Genomic DNA, 18,061 nt, shown 5'->3' on the forward strand with positions numbered 1-18,061 from the left:
TAGGTTTCTCCCCAATTATCTGTTCACCTTCTTCAAATCAACTTGCTCTAATTTTAAATGAGAAATCCTTCATGCAAGCATTTTGAGTCACCAACGTCTGTTTAAGTCTCTTGAGAGAGAGAGAGAGAGGAGAGAGAGAGAGAGAGAGAGAGAGAGAGAGAGAGAGAGAGGAGAGAGAGAGAGAGAGGAGAGAGAGAGAGAGAGATATTATATATATTATATATATATATATATATATTATATATATATGTACTATATACATACACACACACACACACACACACATATATATATATATATATATACATATACATACATGTGTGTGTGTAAAATATGCAAATCCAAGTTTATATCGTTCCCTTTTGACTGTCCATGATAATGACAGTGATCACAATGATAGTACTGATGATGATGATGATGTTCTTTGTTCGTGCGATCCCCCATTGTAGCCATATTGATTTTGCGAAGTCCAATAAGTGACCAGTATTAACTCCACAACGCTGAGTAACTTGAACCACTGGAGCATTAGAGTCTTTTCAGAGGGGGACAGGGAGAAGAGACGCGACGAGGATGCGGATGGCGTTGTCGTGTGTGTGTGTGTGTGTGTGTTTGAGAGAGAGAGAGAGAGAGAGAGAGAGAGAGAGAGAGAGAGAGAGAGAATCACATTTCAGTTGTATAAAAAAATTAATGATCAACCTCAGTAGCTACCTTTCCATATCTACCTCATTCATAAGCTAAATATCTGAGTCTTTAGTGATCATTACAAAACATTACATGAAGTGTAACTTGAAAAAAACAGTTTCAATCACGCTACTGCAGTTGATGTACAAAATTCTAACAAAGAGAGGCCACCCGTCGTCAAGGGTACATGGGTAAGGGATAGGGGAGGGAGGGTTCCTTCGGGAAAACCTTTTAAGTAAATGATCAAGTCTCCTCTCCTGTAACCCTTCCTTCTTCTTTTTCTTAATCCTCAACCCTTTATCCCTCCAAAGGACACTGATACCCCATGAAGGTGAAACCTCTCCTGCCATCAGCCATCCAATACACCATGAAGTCGTCAGCAACTTTATGGGAAGGACATTTTTCTTCTTAAAAATACCGAAAGAATCTTTCAGAGGGCCCTTCCTCTCTCACTTCTCACCTTTTACAGGAAGATTGAGTTTTTTTTTCTCTCTCTCTACCCATTCTATTTTCACGTTCATCTTCATGAAGAAAGTTGAAAAGTTGTATAAAACTCACTTTTGGAAATTCAATTCCTTTCCCATTTCTCGGTTCCTAAAATCCTCCTCGCCTTTGGCCTCCTGATCACGACTCGAAATACCCCTTACTTCCAGTTTCAAAATCCTTTACACTTCATTTCCTTCACTTTTTACTTTCTAATTTCCGAAATTCAAGATTTTCTTTCATCAGTATGCTTCTACTGAAGCCTTTCACGACTCTTATCGGACTTTCTTGCTGTGTTCTCATTTTGCTTCAGTCCTCAATTCCATGCCATGAAGTTTACCTGTCCCTTGACGAGTTTTAAAGGTAAAGGAAAGAATGGAATCATCAAATCAAGAATTTTATTTTCAGCAACGACAAGGCTGTCATTTGAGATGACGCGAAAATCCCCTGAAAAAGAAGGGAGAGAAGCCAAAGAATCTATTGCTATAATTAATACCAAAGTGTCCGTAAGTTCGTAAAATCAAGACGTATGGGTAAAAGTTTTCAACTGCATGTAAAAGAGAAAATTGGTATTTTCATCTCTCTCTCTCTCTCTCTCTCTCTCTCTCTCTCTCCTTATTCTAAGAAAAAGAAATTGTAAGAATTTATTAAATGAACGGAAATCGTGATTTCAATCTCGATAAAACTCCATACACACCGTTTCTCTCTCCGTTTTAATTACAATCTTGCTAGAGAAACAGGCTCTCTCTCTCTCTCTCTCTCTCTCTCTCTCTCTCTCTGAATTTTCTCTTTTGCCTGACTTCGCCTTTCCCTTCTCGCTCCTGTTTCTTTCTCTCACTACACGATCTGAAACAACGGGGACTGCGCCCTACTCTCTGGAAAACTTTCCTTTTACTGTTCACAACGGCAGCGTCCCCCCACCATCCCACACACCCTTCTCCCCCCCCCCCCACCCTCTCTCTCTCTCTCTCTCTCTCTCTCTCTCTCTCGTCTTTCCACCTTCTCTCTCTCTCTCTCTGCTCTCTTATGACTCTCCAACATGACATTACCTTTAAACCAATATCCCCAACATTACTTGGGATACACATGAGCGTACAAAGTATTCACACACTAGAGCAAAGGCAATTCGCATAGAGATACTACTACATGCATTGTTGATACATCTCGTATGTCAAATGACTACCAACAGTTATAATCTCATTCGAAGCGTTGACAATCTCTCTGATAATTTCGCATTCATTCTTAGGCTTATCTCCTAAACAGACTGCAAATGAGAGAAGAACGATTGTAAATAATTATTATGAAATAATCTCATGAAAATTAAAACCGGGGGCCAAGAAATTCGTTCACTTGAATAGGTTCAACTTCAAAAATAGTTGCACATAACGTTCAATAGATTAATCTCTTTATCAGAGAATTATCTTGAACATGGCTAACTCCTTGTTTAATGTCTGGGAAGGAGCTCTTTATTATCATGAAACTTGTTTACAGGAGTCTTGGGCAAGGCCAAGTTTCATGTTTAATAAAGTCCAGAAAATACATTAAGAATGGGCGACGAGTTTAATGGAGGCAAACCTGATGTAAGAAGTCTTTTCTGGCCCGCAACGACTCTCCTTCTAACGAAATCTTAACTAAGTTTTGAATAAAAAAAAAAAAAAAAAAAAAAAAAAAAAAAAAAAAAGTCCCTGGTTTTAAAATCTTGGAAGAAACAGAAATGAAGTAGATCTGCGGTTATTCATCTATCCGAAATCGACCCTTCACAAACAAATTAAGACACCGAAAGCCTTCGGTGGAAATCATAAGCACTGGGTGTTAAGTACGTTCCAAAAGTGCTGTTCCATGCTGATGTGCTGCTCATTCTAATCCTATCTAGAAAATACGCGAACATGGTCAAACTAGAGATTGATTCCTAAGGAATCATCTCTTCATCAGAAACTAACAAGGGCTATTGTCAAAATTTTTATTCCATTGGGGCTTCAACGCACTAAGTGTGTTTTTATTCATGTCAACGTAGTTTATAAAAGGAGAAAATATGACTCTCTAATGTGCCCCTTCCTTGATTTGTACTTTACTAGTATAAAATTTCATGTTTTGGTGTTTTGCCTCTATTTTATAGAAAATGACTTACATGTGTTGAAGCCGAAACGTCCCAGTGGAATATAAATGTTGACTTTTGGATGTTCCTAATGGTAAAACCCTAAACAGCTTACTTCGTGCGCTTGGAAAAATAAAAAAAAATCACTTGTCTTTTTATTTCCTTTTTTTCCCCTCGCACTGATTTGTTAAGACATAGTTCATGAAAGGAAATAATAAATGATAAATCTAATCTAAAAAAAAAAAAAAAAAAAAAAAAAAAAAAAAAAAGACAAATATAAACAAGAATTGAAAGAATTTCAAAGGGAAGCCTGCATGGCCGTAACGTTACTTAACTGCATGTTCAATCGACAGCGAAAAGTCGGAAGCCATAAAGATGTCTTACCAAACCAAGAGCCGCCAAAAGATTCCACACAGGGACAAAAGCAAAACCGAAACAGTTATTCCTTTATAACAAAATTATGAGTACTTCTAAAGGACCTCTAGACTAAGATAATCTTTTATTCATGTTCAGTATGCCTATGGAAAGAAATTAGTTCAAAGTAACAATGTAACACTCTATCCCATATATGACTATATAACTGGTCTTTTAACAATAAAACTGCAAATTCCATAAAAAAATAATGCACACGAAATAGTTTTTTTTTTAAAAGTCTGTTAGCCTTACGGTTCTAACAAACCTCTTGCTAGGTCAAAGGATGTATACAATGGATTTTTTAGGAAACACACTGAGATTGCTTCCTCTTGTCCAGGATGGAACCAATGAATTATGCTGATAATGCATACACATAAACATACATACATTCACACATGCATATATATATATATATATATATATATATAATATATATATTTATATATATGTGTGTGTGTGGTGTGTGTGTGTGTGTATTTATATATATATATATATATATATATATATATATATTATATATATATACACATATATATATATTTATATATATATTAAAATATATATATATATATATATATATATATATATATATATATATCACAAAATCATAAATATTTACACTTAATAATCAACCTACATCCATTACGGATGATAAAATCAGCATATCCAACAGCAGTGGCGACAACATTTACAATAATATCGATGATCTTGATAACAGCTCGATATAAAAAACGGTAGCAATGGAGCCTGAGAACAGAAAACTTTCTACCTCAACAAATGATGAGATGGTCAAAGTAAGCTTCAATTGTCTTTACCATAAACTACATTTATAAACAACAACAATTAAAAAAATAAATAAATAAATAAAGTCGTACCGAGTCACTGAATCCACAATTATTTGTTGTCCCTCACATCACAAGGAAATTAAGGATCAACATCACTTAGTATTAATTCTCTGAGAGTTAATGTTATTCCTCCCCCATCTTCCGAGTAACATTAAGTGGAAACCTTGGGCCAGAGGGCAGTCTAGAGCAGTGTACCCTTACATTCAGAGACCGTCCCTTAAGAAAACGGGTGCTTGGCTCTGAACAGCACTGAGTGAAGTTTGATAATTATCGACTATTTACATCCAAGGAGAACTGCTCAAGATTAGCTTTTTCTTGACGTTAACGTTTAAAAAATGATAGAACCAAGGACAAAGTCTAATACTGACATTAACTCGTGTTTAACTTTAAAAAAGTTATGCATCACTTTCGAGTCTAGACTAATTCGATACGTTTACCCATTCCTAAGGTTATATTCTAATACCTTGATTCCAAGTTACTTAAGGTTTCGCTTAAAAAGTAGGCTATAAAAAATCATCAAACAAAACCTATTATGACTGACCTTCTTACCCCGGAAAAAACTTTTTTCAAACTGATAAATGGTAAACATTGACTCAAATAACGTACAATGGCCAGTCCAAGACAAATAATCCAATAATCCTCACCAAAGGTAAAAGTGAAGACTACACAAAGCGTAAAACCGACTGTCTCTTCTTTTTCAAACCCTGTACATCTCTTAAATAGATATGTTTGTACTACAAAACATTATCTAAAGGCTTTCATTAACTTACAAGATACAAATCTGCTCACACGCACGGGCGTGCACGTACGTTTACCCGTTTTAAGTCCAATAAAGCAATAGATGTGTATGCATTAAGTATGTAAATATATGTGTGTGTGTGTGTAAGCAATAGATATTTATTTACACAGAACGAAAAGAAGACTAAACCAAACGCAGCACCCAGTTGTAAGAAGCGGGAACGGAGGTAAATTAGAACGACAAAAGGGTGCTGCAAACACCCACAAGTAATGCCAACAGTGCACCACGTGAAGTGCACTGACGGGGTGTAACCCAAAACACTAATACAAAACTTGCAAGAAAACAAACGTAAAACCTCGTTCCTTGGCTCAGTTTGAAAAGAAAGAAATGAGTTTTCCCATAAAGGTTAGCCAGGTCCGACAACAAGACTCACAAGAAACACAAGACCTTCCTCTGACGTGTTACTGTTACTTCTGTAACTAAGATCCATTCTTAGGGTAAATAGGGAAGTCTGAGGGATTACTAAAAAACAAGTCAGAATGAAGTTTTTCTTCTAAGCTCTTAATTGCAATTAAGCTTTTTCTACTCTACTTGAAGGTGCAATTAAAATTCCTATTCATATGTTGATACGTTAGAAGCCCGTCTTGCCTATGTAAACTGAGTACTTTTAGCCCATGACTACATGAAATTCAGGATAATTTCTTCTTTTACGTAACTCTTGAACTCTAACAGGAAAGATAGATAAATAATATATATATATATATATATATATATATATATATATATATATATATATATATATTATATATGTGTGTGTATACTATATATATACAATAACAAAGACGATGAATGCACTCAATACAAGAAAAAACACCTTCTTCAGATGAAAGTGACAGTTACTCCTTCCTATACAGTTTCTTTCTCATAATTTTTTGGGAGAAACTCTCCAAATGCTTTTTTTTTATTTCTTTTTAATAAAATGGCATGAAACACTAACCATTTTAAAAGAGCTCCTATACCATTTGGCCTTTGAGTCACTTCAACTAGAACATCAGTTCACTGTTACCTACTTATACCCATAGATACTACTTTGGGTAATGGTTGGAAAGCTTTGTTACCGATCATTACGCCCTCTCAAAACCTGCAGAAGTACCAAAATCCGTAGCAATCGGTTAATTAAATCAGCCCTTCATAACCTTCACTTCATTATTTTGGAACTATACTTAAATCTGCCCAGATCAAAATTACAGTTTGCTGTTTCCCAATATTTAAAAACCATCACTCCAATCTTTTATTTTATACACACACACACACACACACACACACACACACATATATATATATATATATATATATATATATATATATATATATATATATATATAAATATATATAGCAATCTGGTGTGAAGGGGAAGGACAATTCTTCATTCCTTTCAAAGTACTTTATTTAGCTGCTGACGTTTCAAGACGTTTAGTCCCATTTTCAAAGCTATACAATAAAAGAAATAGACATTAAAAAACACGTCGGAAAAAAAATTAAAAGAGTAAAAAGTTTTTTTTACATACAACATAAGATTAAAAGTGCAGTTACTGCACTTTTAATCTTATGTTGTATGTGAAAAAAACTTTTTACTCTTTTAATTTTTTTTTCCGACTGTTTTTTAATGTCTATTTCTTTTATTGTATAGCTTTGAAAATGGGACTAAACGTCTTGAAACGTCAGCAGCTAAATAAAGTACTTTGAAAGGAATGAAGAATTGTCCTTCCCCTTTACACCAGATTGCTGTTTACTGGATTGATAGAGTCCACCCTTAACTTCGATATATATATATATATATATATATATATATATATATATATATATATATATATTATATATATATATATATATGTGTGTGTGTGTGTGTGTGTGTGTGTGTGTGAATGTGTGTGTATGTAATTATGTATGTATGTAGTATGTATGAAGATGTATGTATGTATATGTATGTATGTATGTTATATATATATATATATATATATATATATATATATATATATATATATATATATATATATATTAAGTATGACTTATTTCGGAATTGAGAAGTGTTCCTCTTAAGCATACGGCAACGCAAATGCGAGAGTCAGTGACACTCTGGAGACAAATGAAAACGCTACTATCTTGTGATTATTTTTCATAATTAAACTGTTCTCCTGGACTGTTTTTACTTTCATTTTTTTAATCTTTACCTTATATTATCTCATATTGCCTTTCTACTCTTAAATTTTCACAGTCTACATTTATATCTGCTCATTCCAAGACATTTCCTAATTACAGTGCACAACTGCCTGTACGGATCCAAAACATTCAAAATTAGTAGCTTCTCCCACATCCATCACATCGACTGTCTCGTCATCAACGACAGAACAAACTGCAAAGGTTCCATCGATTCTCTTCCCTCTTAGCTATAATTAAGCTCATTTCCATTCATGAATTTCACTCACCCATATGACAGACTTGCTTCTCCTTTATGTGACCCCTTGGTGATGATGTCTTTTCATCACAACCAACCCTCTATATAATCAAGTTCCGGACGTCCATCTCTCACACGTAGTAAGTATAGTACCCTTCAACGACATGACAATATGAACACACAAATCCTCCCCAGGACGCTAAAGTTCAATTACTACTTCTCATGTACATGCATTAAAAGATCCTTTCTCCTGGCTTATCCACATGCATTGATCATTACATTACTTTTTTCTTCAATTTCTTGCTATTCATATATCCGTCTTCCAAACCTGTTATTTAAAAAAAGACTTGACCTGAAAAAAAATCACTCATAGTCTAATTCTTATCTACACCTACTTAATTTGCTCAACTCTACATGTCTAATTTACGAATCCATTCACCTTCAAAAGGACCTCATCTTTAAGTGACTATTTCTCTTCAGTTGCTTTACTTCTTGAATGGATTTAAGCAGTGGTACGTAAAAAAAACCAGCTAATATTTAAACCAACGCTTAACTTGTATTATTGTTGCAGGAAAAATAAAAACCGTCCGCAAAGCGTGGCTTACAACAGCAACATGCAAAATAAAGTGATATGTAAATATGACATGGCACAATACATTAACAAAAGCTAACCACTCCGGAGAGGATTTAAAAAATATGCATCCAAGAGGTACAAGAATATATGGCAGGAAGATACGAGTTGAATAGGACAGTGTATGTAGGAGACTCGACATGTTTTTAACAGTTTCTATGAAATTGTAGTGGGGTTAATATTGCGGAAGATTTCTGTGTAAAGGTTTCAGCAATTAAAGTGGACATGTGGCAGTGACAGTTATGTTATTTTTTCCCTAGGGTCACCCCCTGTTAGAGGTAACAGAGGTATGTTGAAACAGTATAATGTATTGGCACATAGTATATAAGATACATAAAGCATTCAATTATCATACGTCTCGTATACCCACAACCCACAAATTTCTTGATTGTTAATATCAGAATGAAGTAAACTAAGAAAGTATATTTTCACTCATCATATATATCTAGAAACGTTGGGCGCTGGGGCCTACCTACGAAACACTTCAGGTAAGTATTAATTAGGCTTCAACCTCTTTTACTATGACCTTTGGGTCCAAGTTGCTAATGCCCTGTAATGCCCTGGACTCTCGCTCGAAACACCGGGATTCGGTCTGAAAGTGAGTCCTATATATATTATGTAATATATTATTATTATTATAATATATAATATATTATATATATATATATTAATATATATATTATATATATATATATAGTGCATATGTGTGTAAGGATCTATACATGTATCGCATATTAAAGTGAGCACGAGAGTTTTTTCACACTATAAATTTTCAAATACAAAATTTTTAATCCTTTTTGAAAGGATGATTATTACTAATGTGCTCTATATGACAAGAAGTGAAGTCTAAGCAAATGACGTTGATTGGAATGGCTTGTTTACACGGATGGCTACTGTTTCTGGATATATTCAACACTAATCATTGCCTGACTACAACAGAATGTGGAAAAGAAAATCAAATTTCTTATAAGCAAAATGAACCTGTGAGATATCAGAATTATCATTTCTAAAGGTATTCACAACGGATATAAATTTGTATTGAACATGTAAGTGAATGAGAACAATGCCCATTAATAAAAAAAAAAAAGCTACCAAACGTAAACATATATAAAAATTGGTAGTTACGAGATTAATAAGAAAATCTAAGATAGAAGCCAAGACAGATCTGCAATAAAGTTTAAATTAAGGAAAGCTCATTTGACATCTTCACTAACAACGAAAGAAATCCGTTACTTCAACGTTGATTTCAATAAGGAACATGAAGGGAAGCACTCGTTACAAATCTACGAAAGACCGCTTTGTCTTGAACAACTGGAAGCCCCTCAGCTAAAATTATTCTGAATGCGAGTAAAGACATGCTCTACCCCATCCAAATATCCGTTCCTAAAACGTCTTGAATCATAATAATCACAACTTGAACGCACAGAAACATAACTACAACCGCCATATGGACTGTTACTGCGCACGAATGCACTTGATGTGTGAAATCTTTTTGGTAAATTAAAAACCATTTTTAAGAAGCTTGTCTACCTTTTACTTCAAGTTTGGTTCCTGCTTATGTCCCCCCCCCCCCTCCCTCTTCTCTTCCCCCCTCTCTTCTCTCTCTCTCTCTTTCTCACTCTCTCTTCTCTCTCTCTCTCTCTCTCTCTCTCTCTCTCTCTCTCTCTCTCTCTCCATGGACGTAATGAAGGCTGTGTTTGTTCAGTTGAGGGGTTTTTAGATTTGGGCCACTTTCAGACAAGCTTTAAACTACACAGGATAAGTAGCCCCTTTTCAAGCATTGTTTCCCTTAGGACTACAGGGATTAAAACCAGTCGTGACTAATTTCTCATAGGTTCAAATGAAGAACACGAGTACAGTAACAACGTATCCCACTCGGTAAATACACATAACTGAATACATGCACGCGTGTTTTGAAATATCCCTCGAAAATAACCAACTTGGCTTCAAAGAAAATATCTAAATAAAACAAGAAAAATTAGTGAAAAAAAATTAGTGAAAAATTTTTTTTTTATGAGAGAGAGAGAGAGAGAGAGAGAGAGGAGAGAGAGAGGAGAGAGAGGAGAGAGAGAGATTAACGTCAACTATAGAACTATAGTTACATGGAAAAGCTAAAGATTTAACGCATTCATCGCACGATATATATAAAAATCTTAGTAAGCGAAAACAGGGGAAACCGGTTATGGGTATCACCTCTCTGAAGGGTACAGGCTATAAAGTAATTGGGCGTACAACGACCAACCAATAAATCATCAGACTTAATGAGCTTCTTAATTATACGTTACCTTATTTCCATCACCGAGTCGAACTCTGAGGTCAGCTCACACCTGGAAAAACAAAAACAGCCATTAATACCATAGGTTGTAACTATCAGACACTTCCAATATGTTTGTCGTCCAGTACCTTAGTTCCAGAAAACAAAGTTTTTGTTTTTGTTGGGATATAATCCTGCTGGTGAAATCGATAGTGAGCATTATAAACACTTTATAAGAATAAAAATAACCTTTTTTCTAAAGTTCGTGGGACAAAAAATTAAAATAGGAAGGTAAGTTATTGATATTTCCAAAAACTTTCCAAAAAGGCTGAAAGGTGAAAAGAGCTGATATTTTACATAACTAGAACATTACGCGATATCTTAGCCTGTCAGAGTTTTACAATCAAGTCTGATTTGATAAAAGAAAATAAAAAAAATAAATACGTACATAAAAAATGTGTAGTAGGTCAGGAACTTTCAAATCACCAATCCTCCTTCCCCCACATCTGTTCCTCCCAATCACCTATCCACGACCATCACCCCCCACCACCATACCCCCCCCACCCCCCCCCCCCCACCAACTAACCAAGTCTGACCAATGATGCTGGATGATTACTGCTTCCTTCTGCTCCCCTTCTTACATTATCGCATTTTCCCATTTCCTCATTTACTCCCCCAGACTATTCTGCTACCTGAACGATCACCAGCCATCATGTAAACCACCGCAGGGGATAAGATGATTATTGTGGTCCTTAGTTTTCCCCCGATCTTAAAACTCTCCCTCTCTCTCTCTCTCTCTCTCTCGGCAAAAAGAAAGAAATGAGTTGGAATACTAAACTAAAACTAACAGAAGCGAACCAGTCAAGCAAGGGGTCGTGTGCGCGGAAGTAAGCCAAAATTATTCATTTGAATCATAAAATGAACTGTGTTCATAAAAAAATCACAATTCTTTATATTGTGGATCATTTCTATAGAATCACTGAATATTATTATTTTCCCGAGTTTTAGCAGCATTTAATGAAGTTAAATTAATGAAGTTAAATTTTATACGTGAATTTGGAGAAAAAATTTGTTTTAGTTACTGGCTTTTCATCAAATTTGGCAAAGTAAAAATATGATATATAATTTAATTTTCTGATCTATAAGAAAGAAAAGTAAATAAAGCATGGTACCAACAGAGAGAGAGAGAGAGAGAGAGAGAGAGAGAGAGAGAGAGAGAGAGAGAGAGAGAGAGAGAGAAAATAAAAAAGGCCATTAGGCAACCATCGCCATGAACTGTCACTAATTTCCCGTAAAATGCCCTCCTTTGTCTGATTTGGCTCATTCATACAAAAATTGCAATACAAAAAGGAAGAACGAGAACGAAGAAAAAAAAAAAGTATATGGCGTACAAAGAGACGAAACGCAATCGGTGATTGCGCTCAACTCAAAACTATTCTCTGTCTCACGACATCGACTGACAATGAATCAGGCCACTGAATAATGAAAGGGAAGAGAAAGGGAAGGGGGGTAGGGATGGTAGAGGAAGGGAGAAATGGGAGTGAGGAAAGAGGGAGGGACACGATCAAACAATGCGTATCTGATCGCATAACATGACAAAAAGCTCCCTTATCTAAATTATTACAGCGATGGTGTAGACATGTACCTGTGGATTTACGTACATCGTATTTCTCGTTCGTCAAACTATGTAAGGGAAAAGTTGTTAAATATGTCCCGTACAAATATTCAATAATATACACGTACTGTTAATGAATTCCTTATTGGTGAGAAATAAATATAACTTATAAAACCAAAAACAAAAATTACATCATCTAGTGTAACTTCTTGTGATCTACTTAACTTAAGAGATCGAAGGCAAGCGCACACAAACATACACGAGAGAGAGAGAGAGAGAGAGAGAGAGAGAGAGAGAGAGAGAGATTCATCAGCCCAACTAGAATAAGGATATACAACCATAGGAAGACGACAAGCGATTAAGGGTAAACCAGCAAATTGAACGCTGAAACGCTAATGTTTAAAAAAAAATAACTGAATTTTGAAGGTTTAGCTTACTAAATCCGCTAAATACTGTTAATGCAACAACGTAAATCAGCATAATATTAACAATGCAACTAATCAACTCCAAGAAAAAAAAACATTCAATTACCGTTAAAAGAAGAATTTTGTATTTTACTCTTGTACACTTGTAGTTAAGTATCAGTAAAACTCGTTTCAGCTTAGAAGATATGAGTTTATTTCGTCCAAAATTAGGTTGAACAATGTTTGAGGACCAAATTTATATCTATATATATTTTTTTCGTCAAGTCATTATTGCCTTTTTTTTTGATTCATCAACATCCCAGCCACCCTATCCATTCCTTCGTAACCCCGCCCATACGGATAAAAAACTTCTTTGTTAAGACTACTCCTAACCCCCATTCATCCTCCTCTCTCCCTTCCCTTATCTTCCCTTCTCTTCTCTTCTCCTCTCTGGCCGTCCAACTGATAATTGTACGTAGCCTCAGAATCTGTAGCCTGGAGCCTTTCCTCATCCTTGGGAGTACACCTGCTCTTCCAGTATCAGCCACTGTCCTTTGTTCGTCAAACCGTTCCAGGTGTAGAGAAGAAAGCGGTGAAACCAAAAGAGTTATACGGTTCACGTTCTATGAGAATTAATATGAAAAAGAAAGTATATCTCATTTGTGCTGAAAGTGTCAACACCGAAAAGAATTACTCAGTAAATATGCAAGTAAATAGTTTCAACCAGTTTAAAATATAAATTTCATAAATTATATATTAAAGGATATTTCACATTTAACTGTATCTCACAGATCCAGAAACCATAATTATTATACAGTACTTGCATAGAAATAAATGCCCGTTTCTTCACAGCATCGCAAAACGAAGGGCTTGCCGAGCTGAAAAGAAATCATGCTATGACACTTCTAAAACCCTGCAAATTGAACAACAAGCAAAGTTAGGTCCATACTACGTGCGCACTGGATTTGGTTTACGGATCAAGCTATATTTCCAAGTTATCTATATAACACGAGGTTCATTCTGCAGAATATTAGGCTGCCTTCCCTCTAGCGCGTCCAAGAATACATTAATTCATGGAACTATTCAGATGCCAGACCCCTTTCCAAAAAGGAAGTGGCTGGGTTGAATCACATACTTTACGAAGTGTAACGTAACTTATACCACAAAGCCAGGCATGAGAGAGAGAGAGAGAGAGACCTTACCTTACAGACCTTACATCTTGTTCGGGTTGCCCCAGGTCCCTCAGTGTGAGGCACCTCTAATGTCTACCAGAGAGTTGCTAGTACATCTTCCGGTATATTTTGCATCTTCCAATCTTGGATGGTCTGGGATGCAGTTTAGATATTTGTCGAGCTTATTCTTAAACACATCTACGCTCACTCCTGATATATTCCTCAGATAAGCTGGCAACGCATTGAATAGACGCTGCATTATCGATGCTGGTGCGTAGTGGATTAATGTCCTGTGTGCTTTCCTTATTTTTCCTGGTATAGTTTTGGGCACTATTAATCTACCTCTGCTTGCTCTTTCTGATATTTTTAGTTCCATGATATTTTCTGCTATTCCTTCTATCTGTTTCCATGCCTGAATTATCATGTAGCGTTCTCTTCTCCTTTCTAGACTATATAATTTTAAGAATTGTAGTCTTTCCCAGTAGTCAAGGTCTTTAACTTCTTCTATTCTAGCTGTAAAGGACCTTTGTACACTCTCTATTTGTGCAATATCCTTTTGATAGTGTGGGTACCATATCATATTGCAATATTCAAGTGGACTACGAACATATGTTTTATAAAGCATAATCATGTGTTCAGCTTTTCTTGTTTTGAAGTGCCGTAACAACATTCCCATTTTTGCTTTACATTTTGCCAACAAAGTTGCTATTTGATCATTGCATAACATGTTCCTATTCATCATCACACCAAGGTCTTTAACTGCTTCCTTATTTGTGATTGTCTCATTATTAGGTCCCCTATATGCATATAGCTTTCCTTCTCTGTCTCCAGAGAGAGAGAGAGAGAGAGAGAGAGAGAGAGAGAGAGAGAGAGAGAGAGAGAGAGAGAGACTCTCTTTGGGCTGTAAAAAAAAAAAAACATTGATATTCTGATATTCATGAAACAAGTTTCTTGGGTGCACGGGAGAGAACGAGACCTGACTGCCAATAAAGATAGTTAAAGTCAACTATATAAATAGAAAAACTTAGCTAAGTTTGCGAGAATTGTGTGAAGAAGCCACAAGCGCAAGAGACAAACGTCAATGGTCATTTCTATTAGTTCTGACAGAGGCAGGCTCCAATTTCAATAAGAAACCGCTACTTTCACATGAACAGATATGATTTCGTAGTCTTATTCTCCATCAGCATATCACTTTAAACTAAATAATTAAATATATAAATAAATCAATTAATAAGGAAAAGTGTGATAGAAGGCAATAGGGAGATTTGCACAATTAGCATTCAATTTTTCCACAGACACAACTTCAAAAGAGCGATCAATGAAAAGCCATTGTATACATTCATTCGCTAATGAGCAACTGCGTTCTATGAGAGTTATCATGAAACATCTCATACGACTGCGCGCGCGTTCGTATGTGTTAAACGAGAGATCCTCCCATTTCTTTTCCCTGCTCAAGAAAATTTGCTACTCCGGGAAATCTGCCTGAGTAATTCGTTTTCGTCGACACAACTTTGGTAATAAACATAACAATGGCATCAAAGCACAAAAGAAACATACTTGTGCTACTAAGAGAGAGAGAGAGAGAGAGAGAGAGAGAGAGAGAGAGAGAGAGAGAGAGAGAGCAAATCATAATGCCATCACTTTTAACTAGACCTGAATCGGAGTGACATCCGCGCATTGGGAGGTCAAAGAGTCAGACGAGTACAAAGGAATTGGCCAACAGAAATAAAAAGATATATTCTCTCTGTCACTTCCGGAAGGGAATCCAAGGCTATTCAGATGCTCTATCACCTATAGAAAAGAGTGACAATAAAATTGCCGCACTGGCAGCGACGGGTGACCTATATACGGACTGAACAAAACGATTGTATGGCAACGCCATTCGACATTCCCCCTCCCATCCCCCACCCCCACCCCACCCTCCTCTTTCCGATAAAGATGACATTCGAAACTAGGACAGAGCCTATCCTACTTACACGAATACACAAACAGAAAGCAACCAAACAGCTTTATAGCTCACAGAATTACAAAATAAGCACCCAGTACTCCATAGGTCAGGAAGTCCACCTCACTAGACAGAGGTCTCGGGTTCGAAAAACGAGCGAGTCGGAAAATCTAAGGAACTTCCTTGGACTCCGGCATTCTTCTGCAGACCGAAAACGTGATCAGTCCCCTGCCACGATTAATGTACAAGCTCAAGCATTTTCGTAATTTTTAGGCCGGGCTTCGAGTCTCAACGAGTCAATACAACCTTAATCTGACACAGCAGTAAGAGCTGTGTCTAGCATTCTATTCTTTTCTCATAAGGATTTCCAGCCACAATAAAACTAAAATGAAACTATCGATAAATACTAACAGTATTGAGAACGGTTAAAAGCAGAATATGAAGTCAATTCTCACCACTCAAACACTTGTCCTTCACTATCCTGAAAGATCGGACATACAGATGACTCCCAAGGTCAACTTTGTGACGACAACATTAATGATAAAAACAAAGTTAACAATCCAAACCTGATCCTCGTAATCAACTAGAGATACCAGCGAATGTCTAAGAAAATGTACGGTAAGAATGTAAAGAAATCTGTGTACTCCCTTCAAAATGGAAGAAATTTACTGCTTCATAAAAGAGGTCTTCTTAGCGCTTTCTTTCTCTTAGAACGTCGGCTCTGCGTGACTGCTGAATAAATGAAGAGAGAGAGAGAGAGAGAGAGAGAGAGAGAGAGAGAGAGAGAGAGAGAGAGAGAGAGAACCGTTTAAAAAAAAGGGGGGGATGTGGTAGACCTCCAAAAGGCATCAAGCTGCTAATACCGAAATTTATAAAGTGATCTGAAAAGGTTTCAAGTCTCTTTTAGCCAGCACTGGATTATGTCCTAAGGACAAGAAGTTTGTACAAAGCCGATTTTACAATTCTCCACATCATACAAGTTCAGAATTATAAATCTATCCACAATACAAAATCTGTTGTGAACTATCATTTAAGTGAATATACTACTGTATAATAAATAATAAACGACCTTTGACACTTTTTACTAATAAAATACAGGGACCTTTGTAAGCTAAATTACTCAACGAAAAATCCTCTATTGCTACGTTCATAAACATGCACTCAGTTTTTATAAAATTACATCCTCTCTCTCTCTCTCTCTCTCTCTCTCTCTCTCTCTCTCTCTCTCTCTCTCTCTCTGACAAACACACCAACATCAAGCCTGAGCTGACTTGGCAATAACAAGATTTAAGCTGTTAACTCAGTTTAGCCCTAACTTTGTAACACAATTTCATGCTTCCATCCTTTTTATGGCATACGTTTCTCCTCTCTCTCTCTCTCTCTCTCTCTGTTTTCCAAAATGCATTAGACATATTTTTTTCTTATTTCCTCATAACCAAAGTTTAAAAAATGAATAACTTCAAGGAACTTCGCTTCCTCAGGTTACCACAGAAGTTAGATTCTCTTACATTGGATTTCTTTTTATGACAGGATATCCGTTAGTAGTTTCATAAGTACATTACTCAATAAAGAAACTTTAGTGTATAATATATATACATACTACATATATATATATATATATATATATATATTATATATATATTATATATATTATATATTATATACACCACACACACACACACACACACACACATATATTATATATATATATATATTATATATATATATAAATATATATATATGTATACAGAATCACGAAAGTTAGGAACGTGATAAATCCATAAATAAAGATAAATGCCACGAAGGAAAAATAAAAAACGAAGGAGTCTGCGAGATCTTTTCGGCTGAAAAAGCCCTTTACTTAAGCAGCTACTCCTTCGTGGCATTTATCTTTATTTATATATATATATATATATACACACACACACACACACACCACACACACACATATATATATATATATTATATATATATATATAAACATATATATATATATATATATATATATATATTTAGTGTATGTGACTGTGTGTATCACCGTATTTCACCCTTTAGCATTTCACTTTTGCGAATTATTTTCGTGCGTATTGTCTCATTTTCTTTCTGGTAGTGTATATCATCGGGTATTCTAAATTCTCTAATTTCATCTCTAATTCCCTATCCGTGAACTCCTCTCCCCCACCCCCGAACCCTTCCAGTTACCTTCATCTCTCCCCGGCTCCAAATTTTTCATTCTTATAATTACAGATCCGTCCCTCTCACCAACCCAACCCTATACAAAAATAATGGCGGAGCACTTCTTTAATAATTGAACAGGTCAAAGGTCAC

At 35.8% G+C, this 18,061-nt stretch overlaps 1 protein-coding gene across 5 annotated transcripts in view; it reads right to left on the reverse strand.

Annotated features, from left to right (window-relative positions):
• The window catches only part of LOC135215601 (alkylglycerol monooxygenase-like), a 792,850-nt gene that overhangs the window by 346,797 nt on the left and 427,992 nt on the right, over positions 1 to 18,061 (reverse strand). For all 5 annotated transcript variants that reach the window (XM_064250496.1, XM_064250495.1, XM_064250493.1 and 2 more), the window contains one exon: positions 10,629 to 10,670. The gene's annotated coding sequence lies outside the window, so the exon portion shown is untranslated. The remainder of the gene's footprint in view (positions 1 to 10,628; positions 10,671 to 18,061) is intronic.

This window comes from Macrobrachium nipponense, chromosome 5 (assembly GCF_015104395.2).
Source record: "Macrobrachium nipponense isolate FS-2020 chromosome 5, ASM1510439v2, whole genome shotgun sequence".
In the NCBI taxonomy this organism is placed as follows: Eukaryota; Metazoa; Arthropoda; class Malacostraca; order Decapoda; family Palaemonidae; genus Macrobrachium; species Macrobrachium nipponense.